A 25,259-nucleotide genomic window follows, 5' to 3' on the forward strand; every position below is an offset into this window, starting at 1 on the left:
ATTGGAAAAATGAATTAGAAAATTGTCGTGGCTTTTGAGGTTTAGTTTTATAATATATTGTCTTTGACAGTTCAGGGGACACTACGATATTCCCGGTTATTAGGGTAAAATTTTCTTGCTATCAAGGGTCTCAAAATTAAAGTTAATAAAGCTGGACTTATAGTTGTAGATTTTATGAACTTTAGTATCAGTTGTAGGTTCTCCCAGACTTAAAGTGCGTATATATTTTCTACTGGATGTTTTGGCTTTCTTGCTTTTCACTTGTATAGTTTTTTTTCATGTTTTTTTTTTCGCATAGATTTGTGTTTTCTTTCTTACTGGACTCTAAAAATTTGCCATACATGTCCAGTTAAGTTTTAAAACATTGGTTTCTAGCTTTAACAAAATAGTTTGCGAATTAGAAGGAAGACCAAATCGGCTAGTGCCATTTTGATCTAAAAAGGCAGATTCACATTTTGTTGATATTCATGTTCATGACCTTTTTTGGCGATTTTGGTGCTTGTTAATTAAACATTTAATAATTGTGACAAAATGTGACATTATGTTACTTTATGTTATCTTAGAGAACAAATTGTTTTCCGTGACCTCAGCAGTGGGATTTAGACTTGAGTTCTACGTAAAATTTTGTGTTCTATAAGTTTATGTATCTTACGTTTTGGAAAAGTCAATACAGCACCATATTGACGAATTTGAGCTGTTCCAGGCGAGTGGTTAGCACTCCAGACTTGAAATCCTGAAGTCAGGGGTTCGAGTCCTGGTGTTGCAGGTTATTTGGTCTGGAACAGGGGTCAATGGTGTGACTCTGTAAGCCTAGCTACATTTGGCCCAGCTTTTAATGGGTACCTGGAGAAATCTGGGGAGAAAAACATGGGTAGCGTCAGATGGTTTGCCCCAACCACCATTGCACTTCCGGCTGAAGGCATGAATCAATAGATTGGTATCTGCGCTAAGCAGAACATTGGTCAGCATGCGAAAAAGTTTGTTTCTAAGTTTCTTAATGTAGGACCAGGAACATACAATTCCTGGAAGAGCAATTTATAAATTTTGAACATAAATTAACTCTTTCTAGAAAGGCTTTAACACTTGACCATTGCTTGATTGTCCATCTGCATTCCACATTTGTTATTTTGAATAATTTGATTGTGATGATTTTAGACGATGATAGTAATGGAATTTTTACTTAAGCCTAGTGTGACCGCTTTGCTTCAAAATCTTAACTAACAGCCTCATATATTTAGTGATTTGTCTTTTACCCACAATAATAAAAAACAAAACTGGAGTATAAACGATAATAAGTTAAAGAAAAACAACACAAGATTGAGTGCTCGCGCTGTGTAACAGAAAATCATTTAATCAACGTCAGGAAGCGAAAAACTGAAAAGTGGCTATATATATATAATTTAAGACTTTGGACTTTATAGTCTCTACTGCTGGTGCTGATCTCCGTTTCATCAGCTAGGAAGTGAAATGGGGGGCCAGCTATCCTGTACTTTTACACACCCATCCTGTTTATCCGCTCCAGTTTTCTCCAGGTACCCAGTTTGAGCTGAGTCGACTCTGGCTGAGCTTACAGAGTCACGCCACGGAACCCTGTTCTATGGCAGATCACCAGCGACAGAAGGACTCGTGCTCTTTCGTACAAAGGATTTCATGACTAGCGCGGTAACCACTCAGCTAGGACAGCGTAAAATATAGTGTTGCATATTTAAAATCTACGTAAATAATGAAGCTTTGGGGAAACTTCCCTAGTTAATGGGCATGAAAAAGTTTTTTACTAGTCTTTTTTCTACCTTTTTCAGTTTATTTTTTTGAGTCTGCCTGTTTCAGTTTTCAGTTTTTTTTATTTCGCCATTGTTTTTTTTTTGTTGTTTCAGATATGCCAGCTACAAGCCGGCATTCAAAGACAGTCAAATTACTATGATTCCGAAATCGAGGAAGGGACCACATCGACTTCAAGTAGATAATTTTACTGCCAGAATAAATGAACTCGAATCAAGCAACAATGGTCTTCAGGTAAATAATACCAAATTAATTTTCAAGTGTATTAAAAATACATTTAAGTCAATCCATTATTTATAAGTAAAAAACAGCGATGGGCTAGAAAGACCAGTGATTCATAAATCTGGGTATTGAAAATTGTCAGGTTAGTTTTTGTGTAAAGAAAAGAATGGAGAGTAAATAATTAAGTAATTAAAACTAAAGTTAAAACTACAAACAACTAATGAATAACAACTTATATTAATACATCACAATTTAAAAAGATCGATAAAGAAAAAAAAAAAGTAAATTATTATATCTTTTAATGAATTTTCAAATAAGAATATTAATTAAATTAATAGATTCATTTACAAAAATCGAGAAAGAAAAACCAGGTTAAAAAAATCTAAAAAAATAGAAAGAAAGAAAACTGGGGCAAAACAGGGAATAAAAAGAACAGCTTTTACCAACGGCTGCCTATTGCCTCGTGTATACTATATGTGGGGTATACAGACCTCGGGAGCTTCTCCCTCCTGACCCAAATCACAGCTAAGGGATCATCTACTCTATAACATGGTGATATCTGCCAATTTTTTCGCCAGAGAGGATGGCTTAGCAGGTATTTCGCTAGCTTACAAAAAATACTGCGGATTGTTTTTTCTCACCAATAGTAAATATGGGCCGGAAAAGTGACAGAAGATAAGGCCTAAGATTCGTGCCAGAATGTGGCGTTTGTACAACTGCTTACGAAACAGAATCACCCCAGACCCTTTTCGAATTTTCTGTTTATAATTACTTATATTGTAATGGATTTCATCCTTCATTGTCTTCATTCGATCGTAAATAAAAAATTCTAGTGCCATTTTTAAGAGTCTAAAAGGATTTGAGGGTAATCAGCCACGCCTTCCTACGATTTTTTTCCATACATGCATCCAATAAAAAATTTGATATATCCCTTTTGTTGAAAATATTTCAAAAGTTTAATAACAATAACGCAAAGACTAATAACTCTATAACATATTTTAATATAAAAATAACTACTTGTTGAATCTTCTGTGAACCCTAATTTGATTGTTTGAAGTTTTTTTTTTCAAATTGATTTTAATTGATGAAATATAAAATTTATTTCTCAGATCCTTTCTGTATTCTGTGGAGTTATTCTAGGGACTATTTTATGCCCAGTTTTATTTTTAGTCATGATTAGAAATATTGCCACTAATATGGAAGTAAATAGAAATACACTGATGGATTGAGCTGAGTAGAAATTTGTGTTAACGGTGAATCTAGGAGGGCTGTGGTAATTATTGATGATGTCAAAGTCTTCACTAGTGGCTGTGAATGGAAAAAAGTAACATTTTACAGTTTAATTTTTTGAAGAATTTTAATCCTAAAATTAATTTTTCTGTTCCTGAACAACTAATTCAAGATATAAATAAAAGAAATAACTGTCATTTCTAACCTTAATATATTTATGTACGAGGGGGGCTGTTTGTACAATTTGTGAAGGAAGGTAATGCTAGCTTTCAAATGTTAAAACTGATGACAAAATTTCATGTAATATGATCCCATCCTTAATAATATACATTTAGTACTAATATACTAATAATATACTTCTGTTCCTTTTAAAATTTTTGTTTTAAAGGCTATGCTTTGTATTTTGAATATTAATAATTATCTCGTGTTTGCCTCTGCTATTGTCCTCGTCATTTTTGCAATGAATAGCTACTATTGTTGTAAGTCAGATTCAAAAGAAGGTTAACATTCTTGAACTCATTTCTACTGTTTCTGTTTGAGGTAAAATTCTAGACGAGGGGCTTCTGCCTATAGGGCCTTCTGAGAAATAGATTTACTGCTCAAATGAGAATCTTTTGATTCAAATCAACTTGAGGGACTGTGTGGAAAAAATTGGGAGCGATTGCTAATTGGAGAAAAAACCCAGACAGATAGTCTCAGCGAGAGGCAAAGCTGGCATAAGCCTTTTTTTAGAACTGTATAAAAATGATGTCATTTCACTTGTTGATAGATAGTCTATCATCCATCCTAGCAATGTAGATAGGCATGGAATAAGGGTAACTCAAATAGTATATGAGTTCTATGAGCCATTTGGAGCCAATTGGAGACACCAAATAAAAGGCTTTCAGAGCTTTATGACTGACCATGCCCACAGGACTAAGCATGGGCAGTCTTTCTGTTTTTAAAGTACCTCTTTCTGTTCTGTTCTTACAAAAAAAATAAACAGAAAAGAAATAGATGAGCTGTTTTTTATTTACCTGTTCTGTTTCTGTTTTTATAATAACAGTATTTTCCTGTTTCTGTTTTTTTCTAAATGTTTTTTTTTTATGTTCTCGATTTTACTTTATTGATTAGATAAAGATATAATAATAAATTTCGAACTTAAAAAATAGTTTTTTAAATAATAATTTTAAATTTTGAAGAAGTGTGGTTATTCCCCATACAGTTTTTGGAATTGGAGCGTCAATATAAAGTAGAAATAAGTAAAATGATGGCACTCAGTGTGTCTAACATATCAAATAGTGCTGTTAGATTGCTTCTGCTTGGCAAAATTAGGGCTTAGAAGTCAGATGAGAGTAGGTATGTGTGTAAATAGGAGAATGGTAAAGTGCAGTTTTGTTCCACAAGAACATCTTATTTTTTAGTGTATATTATTCAGTCAATTGAACAGCAAAGTTGCATAGGTACTGTCTAGGTGAAGCAGGATACAAATAAATCACTTCTTACTGTATGTCCTGGTTCTATTGGTAGAGCCTCTGTATCCTACATTACAGAGGGACTATAATGCACCTTTTACCGGGAAAACTTTAATTCAACAGTTTTTATGGAATTTATGCTTCTAGATAACAGTGACTTGCTATGATTGCCATATTAGCCTATTTATCATAAATACTGATTATTAATTGCAAATTTTCTTAAATGTTTAGTCAGAGTGGAATTTAAATGTATTGAAGTCTTGTCCAGTAGAAATATATGTTTTTGCTGGTACGTTTTATTGCATCAACATAACAAGATATACTTTTTCAAGATGCCAAATATGCTTTTTCTCATGTTAATAAAACCATCTCTAAATAGAATCAATGAAAACCACCCTTTCAAGGAAAAGCCTAGAGTTGAAAAGGTGGCCTAACTAGCTGATTCTGGCCTAACTGGCCAAAGTCTTATAAAATGCTGATACACTTTTCTCATTCTGTAGGATACCACATCTTCCGGTGAACACGGTAATTTTTGCCATACAGCACTATAAATAAAAAAAAAAATTGTCACTAAGCAGTATATTATTTCTTGTATCTGTGTCTTAAACACCTTTTATAAACAAGTAAATGCCCGTAAAAATTAGCACTGTGCTGCAGATTGTCTATGTTTCTAGGAAACGGTCACCAGGAACTGTCATTTTGCTTTTATGTGCCGACAAATTTTCTTTGCTCATTGCGCAAACGAAACCACCTAGGAGGCACTTGTCACCTTTCTGCTTACTTACGCTACGAATGTAAAAGAGGTTAGATATTTGGCTGGAAGTGCAATTTCCAAAATCGTAGGCTACCGGAAAGTGCTTCTAATTTTGTGAAAAAATCTTAAACCCAACTTCTGTTTTAAGAGAAGCATGATATCATTTTCTGATGACGACTTGAATGTTCCAAGACATCTCTCTGGGTACCCTACGGAAAAAGCAAAGAAAGTATTAGGTGCAACCTTTACAGCGTGTTTCTAAAGGCCAAGGGTGTTTCTGCCATTAAATTTTTATTATATATTAAAAGTAATCACAAAACTTATATGCACACATATGAATTATATGCGGTTGGTGCATCAAATAATAAACCCAATAAAAAAAAAATATATATATATATATAAAGTAAAGCTGCGTCCCTTGAGAAAGCTCCTGATAGTAAAGCGAATGACTCAGAGGGCAATGGATTAGTGAAATCTAAAATAAGAAGAGCAGACATACGATGGTTCTTTATTTCCAATCGATCAAAACAAGCTGCTCTGCGGAAGCTCTGTCGCAAAACCCTGTTTAAGGACAAATTGCCACTTTCAGTGTTTGATAAGCCCGATATGAACAGCTTATTTAAAAAAAAAAACAGGGGGCTTGAAAGTACCATTTGGGGGAACCGTCCATCATTACATGTTTGTTGGTCTCGATATCCGAAAACTGCTGCGCCGATTTTAAGGTTAATCTCCCTAAATCCATTGCAATGTTAATTTTCCTATGACATCTTGCTCTCTGACCCGACATGTCAGCAAAATAAATTTATCAAAATAAAATAAATATCTTTATATTCTGCTTAAAAGGGCTTTCTATTGGTCCTGTCTAAACGCCCTGTAAGTTTATATTGATTATCAGTACATGGAAAATATTTGAAGTAAAAATTTGAAAGTTTTTTGGAATGCGAAATCTCATCCCTCAAATAAACTACGAAAATTCACTACTGAATTTTCCAGTAATAGAATTTTTTTTTTCTGAACAGAATTAGAAGGATTTTGGCTTTTTTTTATAGTGAAAACACCCTTTGTCAAGCCTTAAGTAAGTGCAAAACATGGGTTCAGCCCTTCTTTTCTCTCAAATAATCTTAACTGAGAGATTAATACATAATTAAGACTGTAAAAAATGGTAGTTCAGTGTTTAATTTCAATTTGAATAGTGTAGAAAGAATAATCCATTTAAAATAAGTGGTGTCGGCAGGACCAAAAGCTAGAATTCAAAAGAAAAGTATAGAGCTTCATTAAGCCAATAATTTGCCGAAAAAAGTAAAATAAACTTCCAAGAAAAAAAAAAAAAAATAAAAATAAGTATCAATTCCATTATTAACCTTATATAATTTTTTGAATTAAAACTAAAAACGGTAAGAGTAAAGTATAAACTTTCATTTTTGTCACAACTTGAAGGATACAACAATCCAATTTTTCTCGCGTACTCATAGTCTTAACTCACTGACTTCCAAGATGTCAGGATATCTCAACATGTCAAACCAAAATAACCCTTAAAAGTTGCCATGCATAGGACATATCCAAAGTAACAATATTTGTGACGTGTCTTAAATGGAATCCATCTACTTTAAGACAAAATGGTGACTTTGGATTTGGAACTTCCTTATTCACCTATTGCAAAGTTGTTGTGCAATTTTCGGTTTTTTTTTGCAATATGTTATGGGTGTCTTCTTAGGCCTGTACCAAATAACCCTTTGGAATGTGCCAAGTATGAATACTCTCCCCTATATAAGAAAAAATCACAAAATGTGTAAATAGTTTAGTTTACTCTTACTACTCACCGTCTTCAAGTGTACAATGTCGCAGTTAATTTTGTAGATTTCTTTATGGTATCTCCATGGCTCATCTGTTTCCTGCTTAAATTCTTGTGTTTTTACCATTATTTCTCTGTTGGCACATAATTCATATATTCGGGCAATTTCAGTGGGATATGTGTTGCTTTTTTAAGTGTCCATAGCTTATTTATATGATCATTTCTAGCATAAGGGATATTGTCTAGTAACAACTGTAAAAGAAAAGAAAATTGATTAATTAAATAGAGCAAATGTTCAATAAGATTTTATATTTATCAGACAAATTGCGGAGCTATTTTGAGCATGTTTGATTTCCGGGACAGGCCTTGTTATATGCTCTTCAGAATTTCTATTGGATACATTTGGGGAAAGAGGGCGTGTGGGGGGGGGGGGGCACATGCACATGATATGTGTGTCTATAATTAAGTCCTTCTTAATCTAATAAGAGGGATCTTTCGTATTGTCTTATTGAACCAAGTAACTCATAGTCTATATCGCTCATGGCTCCATGTAAAGCCCATTTAAAAATTTGTTTATTGATTTCATTACCTACTAGATATATTTGGCAAGCTGTTTGTTCTCTTTCTTGAATGCCTTCTTTCTAGGAGGTGTTCTACCATTCTTGTGTTTTGGAGGGGTTAAGATTATGGGCAACTCCAGGCGCTTCTTATTATCATTTACGGCTTTTGGCCAACTGTATCTCAAGCTGGTTAGTAAGTTTTGAACTTATTTACCATGCTTAAGTATTTTCACCGGATTTTGTTCAGATTTATCTAGAAATATTATTATTGTATTATTCTTGTTTTGTAGATAAAGCAAATCTGAGCAATAAACGCCGACTGTAATTTGAACTTAGCCAAAGTGAGAATTGGTTAACCTATTAAGGGTAAGATAGGTCCCCCGTTACCTGGATGGTTGGTGTTCTTCTTAAATCTTATTTTATACTATGTCATTTCAACACTCGTCGTGGTCTAAAGACATTAAATAGTTAAAAACTTAAAGGTTAGGCAAATACCTAATAAAGTATCAGAAATATTGGTCTTTCACATGTTTTGATGTATTAACTGCAACATAAGACTTACGGTATGAACTTTCTTCTTCATCTTCTGCAGCAGTTTCTATCTTCTCTCTCAGAATTTTGGATTCTTCTTTTCTTTCTAAAATAAATGGAAAACATTTCCTTGGGGCTTTTGGGTCGGAGGACGTTATTTGTCATGCTCATTGGTGTTCTGGTAATTTTGATATAGGCTAGATTCTAGAAACTTGTATTATATTAGGAGGTCTATTTCAACGTTTTATGTTTGTATAAATTGATGTGAAAATAAAAAGGGGTTTAAAAGCTTTTGTAAGTGTCTTTTTTTGCTTGCCGTGATTTTTTCGTCTTAAAATAATTTTATTTCCTTTTGAAGTATAATATGGGGAACCTGGTTCGTATAAGAACTGCTGATAATGCGAATCTCAAGTAAGGGATGATGTACTTCCACATATTCTACACATTTAGGGTTTGCTTCAATTTTCTTTCAAATTTTGGGGGCACGAGATTTATCTAGCAACAAAAGATCACTGTGACCGGGATCTTTAGAGAACCAATATAGATTATTCAATTTTTAGGGTATTTGCCAACCCTAATCCGTATCTCTAGGTATGAGGTTTAAGTTTTCGTTTATCATGGTTGAGGTCCCAGCTCTAGGCAAAAATTTCTTTACCTTGTTTTCTACCGCCAACATACTTACTTACTTAAGACGAGACACAGGCTATTCAGCCCAACTCGGCACCTAGAAGGTAGTGTACAAAAGGCTTCCATTGGGTTTTGTCTTCTGTGAGTCGCCGAAGAAACTCTAGCCGCGCTTTGCCCCAATTGTGACCATGCTTTTGAAATCCCCCATGCCGTTTGACATGCTTTCTGACGACGTCATACCAAGATTTCATCTTGCCACCTGCTTTTCTCTTCCATCAGGAATCGGGGTCTGCTAGTATTACTTGGAGCGTCAAGGTATCTTCTGAGTGCCTCATTACGTGATCTTAACACTTAAGTCGTCTTTTATTGATCATGGTGGAAGCGTCATGCTTTTGCCCACTGGTTTCATTAGCTCTTGGCTGCTGAGTCTTTGCACCAGCCGCATGTTGCTAATAGCCCGTAGACATTTTCGGTCAAGATTTAAGCTGAGGCTCTTCTTCCACCTTGAGAAGCCAGGTCTCAAATGCATATAGCAAAATAGAACCCACGCATGCTTAGTAGATCCTGAGTTTCGTTACGAGTTTGATTTCCCTTCTAGTTGAAAGTGGTTGGCGGAGCTGGCCAAAGATGGACCAAGCTTTGATAGTTCTGCTTTGAATCTCACTAGTGGCTCCATCTCTAGCATCTGTCGATGACTCTAGGTATTTGAACTCTTCCACCCTCTCAATAGGTTCTCCACTGATGTATATAGAAATGTTCTATTTGGTTGAAAATACTTTATTTTTGGGATACTGATCGCAAGTCCTGTCTCACTAGCCGTTTTTCGCTTCTCTTTGTATCATATTTTGTGTTTTCTGAGTGGAGTCTGTGAGCAGAGTACCATTGTCTGCATATTCGATGTAAGCAATTTTTTCTTGTGGTGAAAAGGCGACACCGTCATCTTCTTTCAATGTGTTTTTCAAAATCCAATCTATAATGTACTTGAAATGAATTGGCGATGCCTGACATCCTTGACGGACATCGTATGCTATTTAAAATAATTCAGTTAGCTCACCATATTTTCGTACGTTACTCAGGTTATTTTCAAAGTATGGTCTTACCAGGTTGACTATTTTCGTAGGAACACTGTCTTCGAGCATTATTTGCCATAACAAGGGTCGTATTATCGACTCAAATGCAGCGATGAATTCAAGAAAAACGGAGATGGTATCCATTCTGTGAATGAAACGTTGGTGAAGAAGTCGTAGGGCAAAGATCTGACTTAAAAAGGATTTACCAAAAAGATTGAGCCAGAGTGTTTTGCGTTGCATTACTTTTTGCTCGTCTGCAGTTTCGGTTTTTATTCGATATGCAAATAGGTTCTCTTAGATTTGACTGGGTACGAATATGCCTTTCCCAAAACTAACAAACAAGTATGTGTCCAATAAGAGAGTCATGCTTACTCCTGCCATTTACCCGTGCCCCAGCCATTTAAACATTTGCCTCTCAATAACTTGGACTATCTGTCTTGGCTTTTCTCTTTCTACGATTAGCCATGTCTTGATGCAACCTACTGCAAAATACTTGATAACTTCAATTCAATTCATTTCAGGCCTCTCAATGACTTGGACTATCAGTCTTGGCGTTTCTATTTCTACGATTAGCCATTTCTTGATGCAACCTACTGCAACATACTTGATAACATCAATTCAAAATCTTTCCCCGCAGACGTTACCAGGCCCGTTCCCCTGGCAGTGGTTTCGCTAGACAGTAGATAGGGACAGTAGGAATCTTGTTAATCCATTCATGCGCGTCGATAATTAGATGGCGAGGAATTTGGCTATTTTTGCGTTATCATTTGTCTCCTGGCTGCAACCTTGGTCCCTGACATAAGCCACAACTAGGAGGTGAGTACCTGCGGATCTGATACTCAACAATACCAGCCCAAAGGCTCCAATCTCTTGACTCGCTCGTTCTAACTAAGAAATGAGCTTACCCTGCACAGGTACTCAATTGAGCCTGTTAGAGGGTTAAAATACCGGTCGGTCTGGGTTGAAAACGGGTTTTCACTGCCCATTGCCAACCTAGCGGCCAAAAAACGGTCCTGAACAGCCCAATCCAATAAGGGGAGTGAACTGTAACATGCTAACGTTTAAATTAGAAAAGAACAGAGATAGGAAAGGAAAATTCAAAAATCTATTAGGAAGAAGCCTTACAAAGCCGCTGGTTAGGTGAGTTGCCACTGACAAAACCTGAAAACTAGCAGACCTGCCCTGGCAACTCCACTCTCTGGAAGCCAGGTTCCAGTTATAACCTTCCATACCCATCAGTCATATACAGACCCATAGGGACCTTGCCTGTGGTCCATCTCGACTCTCAATAATAAGAAAAGGCGTCCGACAGAGCAGTCCCAAATCTGCCATAGGCACCCATCCATGACCTCCAAGTAGATTCAGTCCTACCTTTGGACGGTCCCATATATGAGAGTGAAGCAAACTTATAACTGGCTTGTGGGTTTTAGTGGAGCATGTCGATAGAAACAAGTACGTTCAACTTCCTGGAATTTTTGTGAACTGAAACCACCCGTCATTGCGGTTCAACGCGAGTCTTTAGCCCCACGGGACAAGCACGTGCTACACGAGACCTTCCCTTGGAAGATCCCTTACTTGGATTGCCCAGCGGCCGTAGTTGTAGAGGTCAATCCATTTGTATTGAGTAAACTATACTCATTCAATTGATTAGACAATGCTACTCTAGTCCTACGACTAATACTGCTACTGGTGAGGGTTAATACATAGTTACCTGTCACTTTTCGTGAGCTCTGCAGGCTACCATGTAGCCTCAACATCAATAAGCTTGCTTTTTTACCCGGATGATGTTAATTCTGGCGAAGCTGTGTGATATACCAAGAATCTTCTTAATTCAAGAATTGGCACGTTTCCAACCTCCCCGAGCCCCAAGAACAACTGGGATAGCCTCAAGACTGGAAACTTCGCCTAAGTCAGGGGGCATATCTTCAGGGGTGACAATGCCATACTTCTGTATATTTTCTTCAGCTGCTCTATTTAATACTAGCGGGTGGTTGAAGGCCATCATCGCACCCACAATATAGGGCACACCTAACTTAACAATTACTAGATCCGGTTTGATCCTTTGTGTGCTTTGAGTCATATATGTTTCATGACTATATCTTCAGCTGCTTCCTTCAACTTACTCTATCAGAGAATTGACCACGGAGACATGCCGCTTGACCAGGTCCCCGTGGATGGTTCCACAGGATTGTAGAACACGTTGAATTGTTTCCTTCGAAGGACATCCGTGCCTGCACATATTCGTCAAAGGGTTTGATCAACCAGATCAACCAACCATATTCGTCAAAGGGTGACGATCAACCAGAAATCTCGCCAATCTAATCTTCTGCGCCCCCTTAAGGGGGGCCCTCTCTAGCCTTGCTAGCGAGGACGTGACGTTGGCATTATTGGTCAAACAACTTTCATCTGGTTTTATCTGGAATCCCAGATTACTCAGAGACCCAGTCATGCCAACGACCGAGATGCCTCAGGGGCCTTCCTCAACAAGAGCCTCCGCCTCTGTACGCTTGAAAAGAATGACATCTCCCAAGACTTTGTGCCTCTTAGCTTTACCCTGCCACTCTAGGCACAACGATTGACACTTATTGGCGTTGATCCGCAGGTGCTGGCGCCTGCAAAAATCGGACAACCCCTCAATTAATGTTTCAGCCACATTTCGGGACTCCGAAATTAGCAGCAAGTTGTCAGCGAACCCAATCGCTGCAACTTTCACTCTGCCATAGCTGAATTCTGGTGCATTAGCAACGGTTGCACTTCGACTCACGGCGGCAAGGAACTCGTCTATAACCATGTTAAACAGCGTTGGACTCAGAGGGTCCCCTTGTTTAACTCTAACCATCATCTGAACGTGACCTAGTTCTCCCCTTCTTACCTTCAGCTTGTTAGACACATCTGAATATAGTTCGGCAATCATACGGGCCAGTTTAGCACTAGTAGAGAAACGATTCAATGCCCGAGGCACACTTGAGTGCTGCACCGTGTCAAACGCTTTGAACAGTTCCACTGTAACGAGGCAGATGGACCTTCCCTCAGTGCGTGCCTCCTTGATCAACGCTCCGACAGTACATATATTCTCGAAGCAACAAGGTCTACACACGAAGCCTCTTTGGCTCCCACACAAAAGCTCTGAGGGATTAACCCTATTTACAATTATTTTCGTGTATAGCCGAAGCAAAGTGCTGGCTATCGTAATTGGTCGAAATTTTCCAGGTAAGCTGTTGCCCTGGACTTTTGGCACTAGTGTGGTTCCACAATGTTTCAGACACACTTGCGTCTTTCTGACCGCCAAAAAAACATTTAACAGAATAGCTAAGACATGGCGATCCACCTTTTTCAGGACTGGATACTTGAACAAATCACTTTCTCAGGGGTAATTGAACAAGTCATCTCGTCCCCCAGCTTTGTTACTGAGGGCACGAATCCTTCCTCAATCCTGAGGGGCTCTGATTCAAACAAAGCCTTATACTCTGCGAGGAGCGCAGCTTTCTCGCTAGAGGTGAGAATTTTCCCCTCTCAATCCCATCCACGCTTAGGACTGCGTCTAAGCAGTCCTTCTCACTGCGTCTGAATAGCTCCTGACAAACTCGAAATTTCCGTTCCTGTGGTCTCTTCTTACAAACTCCTCGTTTTGGAGCATCGTCCTGGGTCGGTTTTTGTCTGTTGAGGCTGAACCTACTGCCAGACCGCCCCCATGTCATCTACGCCCTCCCCCCATCCGTGTCTCCATCCCAGCGCCTGTGAGGCAGCTGTCCGAGAACTCCCTAAAGAGGGTATCAACAGATAAATTTTTTTCCAGCACAAAAAGGCTGTATCCCTGAAGCTTTTGGCCCCTGGGCTCATCTCCTCAAACACTGGAATCAAGACCCCGGGGGGGGGGGGGGGTTCTTCCGCCGTTGCCACCTCTCCACACACAAGATTATCTTCTATCACACCCGCATCTAGCTCTCCAGAGGGCTCTGTTTCGTTGCTGGGGTCGGTGGTTGACTCTCTGATTTTGTACCTGTTCTTTTGCGGGGATATCAGTCGGGCCTTGCGGTCCGCACGACGACGTACAATGTCCTCAAATATCCCAAGATACTTTGGTTACTTACGGGCGTTCGTTATCGTCCCCACTGTCCTTCCAGGCATCTCCTAAGCTATAATCCGATTGATGTTAATCAGCATCCCATGTTTGACTTCGATTTTTGCGACCTGATTCAGTTCATCATCAGACCATTTAGCCCGTTTAATTCCCGTGAAACGCTTATTGTGTTCGACCGTGTGCTGGTGTGGCATATGCTGTCCCAGACCCGACGCAGACATAAAACTCCTGCCTCAGCGAGCAACAATGCACTTTAACATGGGGCCCTCACCCACACTGACGTTGGCTTGGGTAGCGGGTTCCGAAGAAACCTGTGTCCCAATGAAACCAACGTCGCCCTGGTCTTCTAAATCTATGCTTACCACATCCTTGTTGCCTACCACATCGATTCTTTCTAAAACGTCCCTATTCATCTCAACATTCCTATCCATCAAAGATTCCCTTGTCCTGCCACCATCCAAACAGGCACTCGTATCATCTACCAAAATCGCACTCACACATGATGATTGAGCCATGGACGACTCAGCCACACCTCGCGGGTCAGAACCTTTGCAGTGCGGGAAATAACCACTCACCGACGGCAACTTGTCAAGACTTGTAGCCAAAAATTGGACAAGCCATATTTTTGTAGTCCGGTACTCCGGATATTGAAAGACAAGGAGCCTGGATCTCACGAGGTCAACGGCCAACATTCTCACACTCTTTAATGCTCATACTCCGTCCGTCCGTGTTAGAGGCAATACGGACAGTATTTTAATCACAGTTTGTACTTTTCATTACTAACAGGTGATATATAACGGATGCACCTTCCTTACCTGGTTCAACCGGTTGGTTTCCTACGAGAGAGGTACCACCAGACCCTTGCCGCCATCGTACCAATAGAACGCCTTTAGCAGTTGTTACCTTTGACTGACAACACTTAACCCTCCCTCTGACATATGCGGCCGGTCTCTTCCTACCTGAAGGACTGCCATATTCCGTTACATATACCATGAGAGTTAGGGACTCCCGCGAAGACCATCGTGAAGGTTGGAACTGCGTATTGTAACAGTATTCGGGCGTCTGGAGAGACCACTTACCCCCTGGTGGTAAGAGGGCCAGGTATAATAGGGGGTACCAAATTCCTTCCAAGTACCCGGGGTCACCCCAGAAGTACGAAACGAGAAAATTGCTGTACCTGTTCCATCCTCATAGTTCATCATGGATGATGCCCTACTCTGGGACAACCTGCCTTCTGTCTGAAATTTCGTGGTCACTCACCTCCTACTCGGGTCCAGCAGTCAACCTCCAATCGACAGTGTGGGATGGCCAGCGGTGAAGTCACTTGAAGGACCCGCGTGGTTCCCATTGGAATCCTAGGTCCTGGTCAATACAAGCCTCCCTGTCCGAAATTCAGAGTCGTCAGTTCCGTGACAGCCTCATTTGCCCAAAAGTAGATCTCCCTTTCACACTGTAATCAGATGAAGACTAAGCTTACTCAGCATTCAGCTTAATTAAACGCTCAATTCTAACATCCAACAAGTGGCGAGTGTTCCCTCCCTTAAGAGTAACTACAAGTGTCACCATAGTAATCAGGTACGAGGTCTCAATGATATCCCGCCTAACGTCCCATCATGGTGCCTGCCTCCCAAAGGGAGTGAGAACTAGGACTGTAAAAGCAAGATTAGCTACTCCCCTTAAGAGGAACCACTGTTCAGTAAGAGAGTCATAGATACTCCCGTCGTTTACCCGCGCTTCGTTGAATTTCATTACTTTGACACTCAGAGCACTGGACAGAAATCGCAGTGCGTCGACACGCGACGGCGCCTTCGCAATGGTTTGTTTTAATTTGACAGTCGGATTCCCCTGGATCGTGTCAGTTCTGAGTTGGTCGTTCATTGGGCACCGAGGCTCCGCACCAAGCCGAAGCATGGCACTAAGAGCACTACTTGGGCCGTCCACGACCAGCTTGAAAAGGGATAGAGCACCCTTGCGAGCACCCAAGCCCAATTCGGTAGCCAGTCGTATCTTGCTCCAAGCCCGACACTCAACCTTCAGAGCCGATCCTTATCCCGAAGTTAAGGATCCACTTTGCTGATTTCCCTTACCTACATTCATCTATCGTCTAGAGGCTGTTCACCTTGAGGACTTGATGTGGTTATCGGTACGGTCTGGTGGGAGGAATAGACGTAGCCCTCACCATGGTTTTCAAGAACCGACAAGATTGCACGGACGTCGCTCAAGTGCATCGCTTTTCGGAAGCTTAACCCTATCCCATCACGGAAGAATTCCAGGGTTTATATCTCCCTTGCACAGAAAAGAAAACTTTCCGGCACTCGCGCCAGCTTCCCATTCCCAATTGTCTTTGCGGAGACGGATATGAGGATCTGAACGTTACCCCAACAAGGTTTCGAAATAAAAACGGGAGTCCCTTACACCCTTGCCACAAGCCTCACGCTTTGCGATAAACACTTCTTATTTCTTTCGTTCAACGCTCGTCTTGTTCTACCATTTTAGGTGGGGCTTAGGACCGACTGACCCATGTCCAACCATTGTTCATATGGAACCCTTCCCCACGTCAGGCATGTAGGATCTCTCTTGAGTATGTGCTACTTCACGCCCAGACCCTTCAATGAAACCAGTGCACCTCCCTACTCACTGGCGCGTCAGCGACGATCACCAAGGATCGACGAGCTCTGCGACTGGCGGTCCGGTATCAGCACAATGCTAAAGCGCCTCCCATTTTAAGGGCTAGTTGCTTTGGCAGGTGAGTTGTTACGCACTCCTTAGCGGTTTCCGACCTTCCATGGCCATCGCCCTGCTGTCTGGAGCAACCAACTCCTTTCCGTGGGATCGGGAATATGTATTGGTTTCGGCGCTTTAACGGAACATTTGGTTCATCCCACAGTGCTAGTTCTGCCTACCAAAAATGGCCCACTGGGCACTTGGATTCAAAATCTTCGCTACCAAAAATTTTGGATCTTTTTCGTTCTCTTTTTATCGACACGGTCGGCAAGGCATCTCACCCATTGAAATTTTGAGAATAGGCTGAGGTCGATACGGCCCCAGGGCCTCTAATCACTTGCTTTACCGGATAAAACTCCCGTCTCCTGTGCTTGAGCGAGAGCAATCCTGAAGGAAACTTCGGGAGGAACCAGCTACTAGATGGTTCGAATAATTTTTCGCCCCTATACCAAGCTCTGACGATCGATTTGCACGTTTGGTCATCTCGCCTGAGCTGAGGCTGGTTTTTTTTTATAGAAACTGACAGGGTCATTTGTTTTTCAAACCAACCATCCAAAGTCACATGGTCACCACTAACCCTGTAGTGCCAGCATGCCCCTTGGAGTCAACAGCTCAACATCAAATAAACCAATTTCCTACTACCAAAGTCATAGTAGTCTATTCCTGTGCCGTAGGCTTTCAGTCAAAGTGTTTTAGTTGAGAAGAATTTATATTCATCCTCATTATGGCTTCTACTATGCACAACCCATAATGATAACACTCTTCTTGTTCCGCCAAAAAGGAGCTCAGTTACCATTACCCAGTTGGGTGACAAGTAAAAGGGTGATCCACAAGAGGCATAGCCCTGGGCCTTGTATACTTGATGAGATCACTCACACTCCTTGTACCATGGATTGTCTAATCCAGAGACAAAAGAGGCAAATGAGACCAGTATAACGAGATCAATACCTCTCACCAAATCCTCTTAACATCAAAAGTTGACACAAAACTTGACGAGATCGCCTACATTCTCTATGGGTTGGAATCAACAACAAATTGAAGCAAGCAGCCTTGCAGCGATGGTAAACAAAACCGTATGATAGTAAAATCTGTCTCTGAGCCTGATGCAGTCGAAACTCAAAGGCTGGACATGCAATGGGCGTTCAAAATATAGAGGTTCCATGAGTCCTGCAGTTCGCATGAAATCACGCGTCTTGCTGCGTTCGTCTTCGCAATGTGAGCCAAGTGATCCATCCTCCAGGGTGATTCTAATGAATGTTTCTAATTCTCCCTCAAACAAGGCCAATGCAATCACACCCTTGCACACCTCGAGCCAAGCTATATTGGGGCAAGCTCACCTTCACTCCCTTTAGTCACGCGGAGTGGTATCCTTGATCTTGGAATCATAGAGCCAATCTAGTCCCCATATGACTATTTTTCTCTACGAATTCACACGTAGTGTTCCAGTGACAAAATGGAACACTAACGTTCCACTGACAAACCGTTCTTAAATCATAACCTTAAAAAATAATTCTGGAAAAAATTAAATGCCTTAAAGAAGGTAAATTTTAGAGGCCAAAAAATTAAGGAAAAATTTAACGATGCAACTTCGTAGGGCTGCATCAAATTTATACAAAGACAAAATAAATCACAGTGCCGTGCCAATAAATGCAGTGCCAATCCAAAAAAAAGTATGAAGAAATAACACTTATTTGTGGCAAAGAACCTAAACAACTAAACTTTAACATAGATAATTTCGGAGACCACACTGCCTTTCCATGACGATAAAATAAAGTTCAAAATAGGGATAAAATCCTTTTTAATAGACATGTGTATAGGAAATTCACAAAAAATACCAGATATTTCGGTCACATATACTCATCCGTTGTAAAACTAAACTAAAACAATTAAAAACAAAAGTTTATATACGAAATAAAAAAAATACATATTGTTTAAATCTATAATTCTTTTCAAACCAAAGGCGGAAGCTAGCCTCTTTGACCTTCTTGGATTCGGTTCATTAGCGTTCAATGATACAAAATTTGGACAAAGGTCAACTACATTTAGTGAATTGAACTTCACTCTGTCAGATTTTAATAAATTATTATAGATAGAGTTCAGCCCAAATTCACCTGTATACCCATTCAAAGTAATATAGTTCGTTACCACTTTTTTAAATAATAGTGGGAAATCCGGCGTCACCTTCATATTAATGTCCCTTCCCCCATGAAAAATCTCACAAACCAGCACAAGTATCCATTTGAAAACCAAGATTCCAAAGAAAAGATTCAATTCGATTTTGTAAAAACCTCCTTATAATGATACTTCATCCAGAAATAATTAAGAATATAGTGGGATGATGGGAAACATTTATGTTTGGGCACTAGGTGCTACTGTGTCACCATTGCAATGCTATATTAGAAGAGATTGGACAGGAATATTTTTTATAAATAGGCCTTAATACCTGCATTATAGCCAGATATATAATTCACTGATTATTTATTCTATAGTTAAAGATAGCAAGTAAAAAAATTTGAGTGAAAAGTGAAAAACTCACCAAATTAAATTGACCTCTGCTATGAACTTCTTATTTATTCAGACTGACTTAATTCATCACACATCTGCTTTTTTTTAATCAGGCATGAAAACACAAAGAGGTAGTCAACAGAGCAATATCAGTATAAGCTCAAAGGGGTATGACTCATGTATTGAATATGATGAATGAAATTTTTGTATTATAGATTTTTAGTGAAGTGGTAGCTCTCTTGCAGATAGATTTGTTTCAGTTGAGAACATTTTTGTTTATCAAAAACTTAAATTCACCAGTAAGTTTGTCCTAAAACTTACTATTACCTGGTAAATTACCCTGTGGTAACTTTCTGTGTGGTAATTTATGTCTTGCACACTAGGGGAACCAATCATAACATTAATTAATAGCATAAAAATCAAACAGAAGGACAAGAAAAAGAAAATTAAACAACAACAAAACTACTTAAAAATTTAAAAGAAGTAATTGTTTGTAGAAATTAGAGAGGAGTCCATGAAAATAATTGAAAATGAAACAAGAGGAAAGAAAAATGTCTGTGGATTCACCATCCAATAAATTCATGCTGAGCTGGTCTGTCACCTCAAACACTAATTTAATTGCTTTGTTATATATTTTGAAAGCATGAAGGGTAAAAGAAGAGATTGTTGATAGCCATACTGTTGAACAGTAGTATGTATTAGGTTGAATGAGAGAGTGAAAGAGGATCTTATCATTGAAAAGGGAAACAATGAAAAAGCTTCTGAAGAACTCCTAGGTTTCTGAAGAGCTTACATTTCAAGAGAGCAGAGTGAAGTTTGAAAGACATATTTTTGTCCAATAAAATACCCAGGATTTGAACTTGTCTATCAGGGGGACGAGTTATATTCTTGAGTGGTAGAAAAAGTTTGAGCCAAAGGACAAGAAGTATGTGATCTATAAAAATAAGTAGACTAGATTTAGGACAATGCAATTTGCATTGAACCAAGCAAAGGTTGTTCCTAGAACAGAATACACTTTTTTGATAAGGGAAGAATCTTCAATTTCTGAACACCCAAGAGTACTGTCATCTGCAAATGCAAATAGCCCTGGATTTTGATCTGCATCACTAGGTAGAACAAAATTGTGATCACAAATGCTACAGCAACTTTGTTTAGTTTGTTTAGATACAGCAATAAAAAGATCATTGATGAGTATAAGGAATAAAGAAAGTTGTAGGATAGACCCTTGAGGGACACCAAAATCAACATGGAATTGATCTTGCAGCATTGGGTCAATACTTATAGACCTTTCAGATAAATAATTTTCAAACCAATGATAAATGTTTCCCCGTATCCATATGTGTTCCATTTTTGGAGAGTAGGATAGTATGTGATATGCTGTCAAACACTTTTCTGACATCAAGGAAAATCACAACTGGAATTCTACCCTCAGAAAGTGCCTTGTAATGTTGAGTGTTTAGGGCAAAAATAAAATTTATTGTAATGGATTTTATTTTTATCAAGAAACAACAAACGACTAGAGTATATACATTTTTAAAAAATGTATGTACTATACCTGTATATAGAATGTACTATATACAAGTGAACTGTGGTTCATTTCACCTATAGGAAAGCCTTTCAAGCTATCAACAGTTAAATGGCTTTTATATTGGTGCTGAGAACCTTAGCCCACTTTAAGATGTCAATTATCATTTAGACCACAGATAAACCCTGTTCTGTGGCTTCTACACATATGCTGATCTGCTTAGGACTTTTTGGCAGTGTCATCTACCAAACTGTGCTTGTGAGCCACTGATTCTAGAATGCCGGAATATTTTTGTATTGAGATTTTAGAACTCTCAAGGTTGATTTCAGTTGGTAAAGGTAATTCCAAGTAAAAAATTTGAAGATTCTGCCACTATAAGTGACATAACTAACACTAGCTGGTTTGACTCTATGGCCACGGCAGAGCTGGTGCCATCAGTTCTAGGTTGTTTCTGGGGATTGGCTGGTGCGGAGGGTCTAGGAGGGCTAGAAATAACTATAGGGTTCACATTTGTAGGCTCTGGGGTGCTTAAAGACTTAATGACTATTTGGTTAACATGATTGTCTGGCTTTTCAATTGATTCATTTTCTGAATCAGGAAGTAAGTCAAGCACAGACAATGAGCACTGCTGAACTGGGTGGTAGAGTTCAACTAGGTATGCTACCAGAATAAGTGACTGGAAATTTGGCGAAAGCACTAGAAATTGATTGTTCCCCTTTTAATATGAAAGTCTGATTAGTTTTTTTTTGGCAATATGGTCTTTGACTGTGTTGCATATATGTGGCAATATGGTCCAGATACCCTGCAGTGAACAAGGTACTTTGAAGGTGGATGGAATTTTCAGTTGTTTTGGTAAACTGTTAACCAATTTGAAGAATGAGAAAAGTATAGGAAATTTAATGCACAAATAGGCTATTTCTCAATTTGGTAGAATCTAAAAAAGTAAAAAAAAATAACCAAGTTCAAATTGAAGAAAGTAACTTTAAAATCAACATAAAGTAAAAATGATAATGAACTAAAGAAAAAATATGTACAAGTAATGGCGAGTGAGTCTAGTATTAATTCTTGACAGATTAAGGAACGAAACTATTTGCGTAGCCTAACGCGTATGTCGTGCTGACCGGCTGAATTTTAGATTCAGCTAATTGTTGCAGGAGTCGTTTGTGCGATGAGAGATAATGAGGGGGGGGGGATTTCACGAAGCCGCAGATAAGACAACATATCGACACTAAACTTAAAATGTATTTCATTACGGCGTTCCGGAAGAGTTGTAAGGGAAAATTGTTTTAAAGGGGAGCATTAAGGAACTTTAGGAGATCCAGAAACTACCAGAAGAGCTTGGCATTGAATTCTTTTTTGCTGTTATTCTTGTCTTAAGTCAGGCCGTAATGCCAAACGGGAAAAGCATATTCTACCAGCGGTTGGGTAAACGTAAAAAATACGCAATAAGTGCCGGGTTGGGACGCCAACCCCCCACCATATTCCCAGCTAATGCAAATTATTTTCACTGATACTAATTTTCGAGCCTCTTCTTACTCACTGACCGAACAAAATATTCAAAAATCCTTCATTTTGCTAATGTTTTCGTCTAAAATGGTCAAATCATCAGGATAATCTAAGTCTTGGCGATTTTTACTTACCGATTTGATTTTGTCCTCTCAAATGGGCTTTGCCGTCCCCACTATGACGAAATACATTAAACTGATCTTTTTAAATGAGTATAGAGCACAATCTTGGTTCAATAGGAAACTTGCTACGAATCTCGTCTCCTACCTCAAACCCATTAGCGTATATTTATGTGATGTACTTTGCAATACTAACTAAGCTAGAGCTCTTCCATCGGCTGAATCAAACTGCTCTTAATTTGTAAAGTTAAGGCCCAGTTCATCAAAGTTAAGGGGTCTGATAAATGATACTATTCTCAATTATTAATCTAGGAATAAAAAATTCGTCGACCTATCCTCTGCCCTTCCATGCAATATTCATTATACTATCTCAATTAATTATCGGGTATACAGATAAATAAGCGGCGCATGCACCTCACATACGGACATACATATACACACACACACACACACACACACACAACAAACGCGCAACAAAATGGCGATAAAACCATTTTGTTCACCATAATCGAAAACCTAACAATTATGTCTTTGAGGATGACTTAACCCCCCACAGTTCTTGGGAGAAGGTCTGGAAGTTATGAATTTTGCTCATTGTTTACATATAGTATTGGTTAATGGGAAGTATAAAGACGTTTCAGGAGGTTTTTCTTATGATGGGGACGGGGGGTGTCGGAGGAGGGGGTTACGGAGGAGTATCCTTCCGTGTCTAATGTATAGAGTTGTTTAAGTTAGTTATTTAATGTAATGCGTTCTGGACGGCCTGCTTTCCATAATTCTTTTTGTAGTTCCATAATTTTGTTACTAAAGTATTATATTCTCATCATATTTTGGTATATTTCATTATGATGCCTGCTTTTCATAATTCTTTTTGTTGTTTCCATAATTTTGTTTCTAAAATATTATATTCTCATCATAGTTTGGTATATTTCATTATGATTAACATAACTTCATTTGCATAACTTCCGACCCATGCACAATGGGCGTGTGGAGTTTATGTTATCCCCACATACATAGTTGATGGAACTTTCAATTATTTCGAATGAAATATTCTTCTTGGTTGAAATATTCTTACAGGTTGAAATTACGTTTCTAACCCCATATATATATATATATATATATATATATATATATATATATATATATATATATATATATATATATATATATATATATATATATATATATATATATATATATATATATATATATATATATATATATATATATATATATATATATATATATATATATATATATATATATATATATATATATATATATATATATATATATATATATATATATATATATATATATATATATATATAAAAAAATATATAATAAATATATATATATATTCCATTAGCCTATAAGTAATTATGTCTCCGAAACCAGATAGAAACGTGCTGCGGAAACAAATTATGCGATGTCAGAATTTTTACTTCAATAATTCTTAATTTTCTCATAACTTTTGATGGATTAAGTTAACCGAAAAAATTTAAAGATACTCAAAATCAGCATCAAAATACAATTCAGTTGATATGTCTATTGAAAAATTTACAGCATCCGGAACAAACATAAGATATAATGATATGGAAACAAATATATGCCATTCAATCATTACGTTGTAATTTACTTTGCAATATTCATTATACTATCGCAATGAATTATTGAGTCGATATAGCGCATGGACTACTCACACACGCACACACTACACAACAATCCTTGCGCAGTAATTTAATTTGAAAAATTCATTACACTATATCAATGAATTATCGAGTAGATGCGGCGCATTCACCGCTCACACACACACACAACAAAATAGTGAAAATCATTACGTCATTATTGAATTTGAAATATTCATTATATTATCTCCATGCATTACCGGGTAAACAGCAAAATAAGCGGTGCATGCACCGCTCACACACTCCTTCAAATTGACTTGGGAAAAAGAATCATTAGCGAGAAATAATATTTGAAAACTCAAATTTAAATTTGCAGCTTGCATGTTGAGAGCTGTAGGGGCCACATCATTCTTGAGTTGCATTGGTCGTGAAGGGCCCGGCAATGCTTGATAGGGGGTGACCTCACAATCTTGTGCAGCAGCAGTAACGTTATGAGCTATCACCCACTCTCTTTTCAACTTTTTACCCGGCTGCATAGGGGTTGGCGCGGGTGGGTCTTGGGCACTTATTTCTACTTGCTGTTATATTGAAGCAACGCCGCTAGCTTTAGCTCTCTTTTCCGGGGGTGAGTAATTGTACGAATTCTCTTCCTTAAAAAGAAGACAAAATTTAGTATGGAAAAAAGGATCCCCTTTTTTACAGAAGAAAAAATTAGTCTGCTCAAAGAATCCCCCGCCCGCTGCATCAAATCCAATACAATGATTTAAAATATAGGTCTAAGAAATCGTCAGAGCCCCCCCCCCCCTCCCTCCTCCCTTTCTTTCCATGCGATGAAATAGTTTTTTTTACATTGTAAAACCCTTTTAATCATGGAATACAATTGAAAATAGAATATATTTCGTATAATTAGCCTAGAATACAATTTTCTCTCTTTGTCAAGGAACATCCTTTTTGCTAATAAGTATATGTCGTTAATTTATGATAGCAGGAGCGTGTGAAATTTGATTCCCAAAGCTGTCCCTTTGTAACACAGAAGCTTCCATTTAAGCAGATAAAGAAAACTCATTTTTAATTAGAATGAATAAGGAAACTGGCATTTTTTTGTAGGAAATATCTAAAACTACAGGATTGAGCTAGTATACAGATCGGTGT

The 25,259-nt window shown here is 38.4% G+C and overlaps 1 pseudogene; it reads right to left on the reverse strand.

Annotated features, from left to right (window-relative positions):
• Positions 1-17,913: 17,913 nt before the first annotated feature.
• On the reverse strand, positions 17,914-18,068 carry LOC148939731 (5.8S ribosomal RNA; annotated as a pseudogene).
• Between the last annotated feature and the right edge of the window lie 7,191 nt (positions 18,069-25,259).

Source organism: Artemia sp. Qi Xiang Cuo, chromosome 21 (assembly GCF_049724085.1).
Source record: "Artemia sp. Qi Xiang Cuo chromosome 21, ASM4972408v1, whole genome shotgun sequence".
In the NCBI taxonomy this organism is placed as follows: domain Eukaryota; kingdom Metazoa; phylum Arthropoda; class Branchiopoda; order Anostraca; family Artemiidae; genus Artemia; species Artemia sp. Qi Xiang Cuo.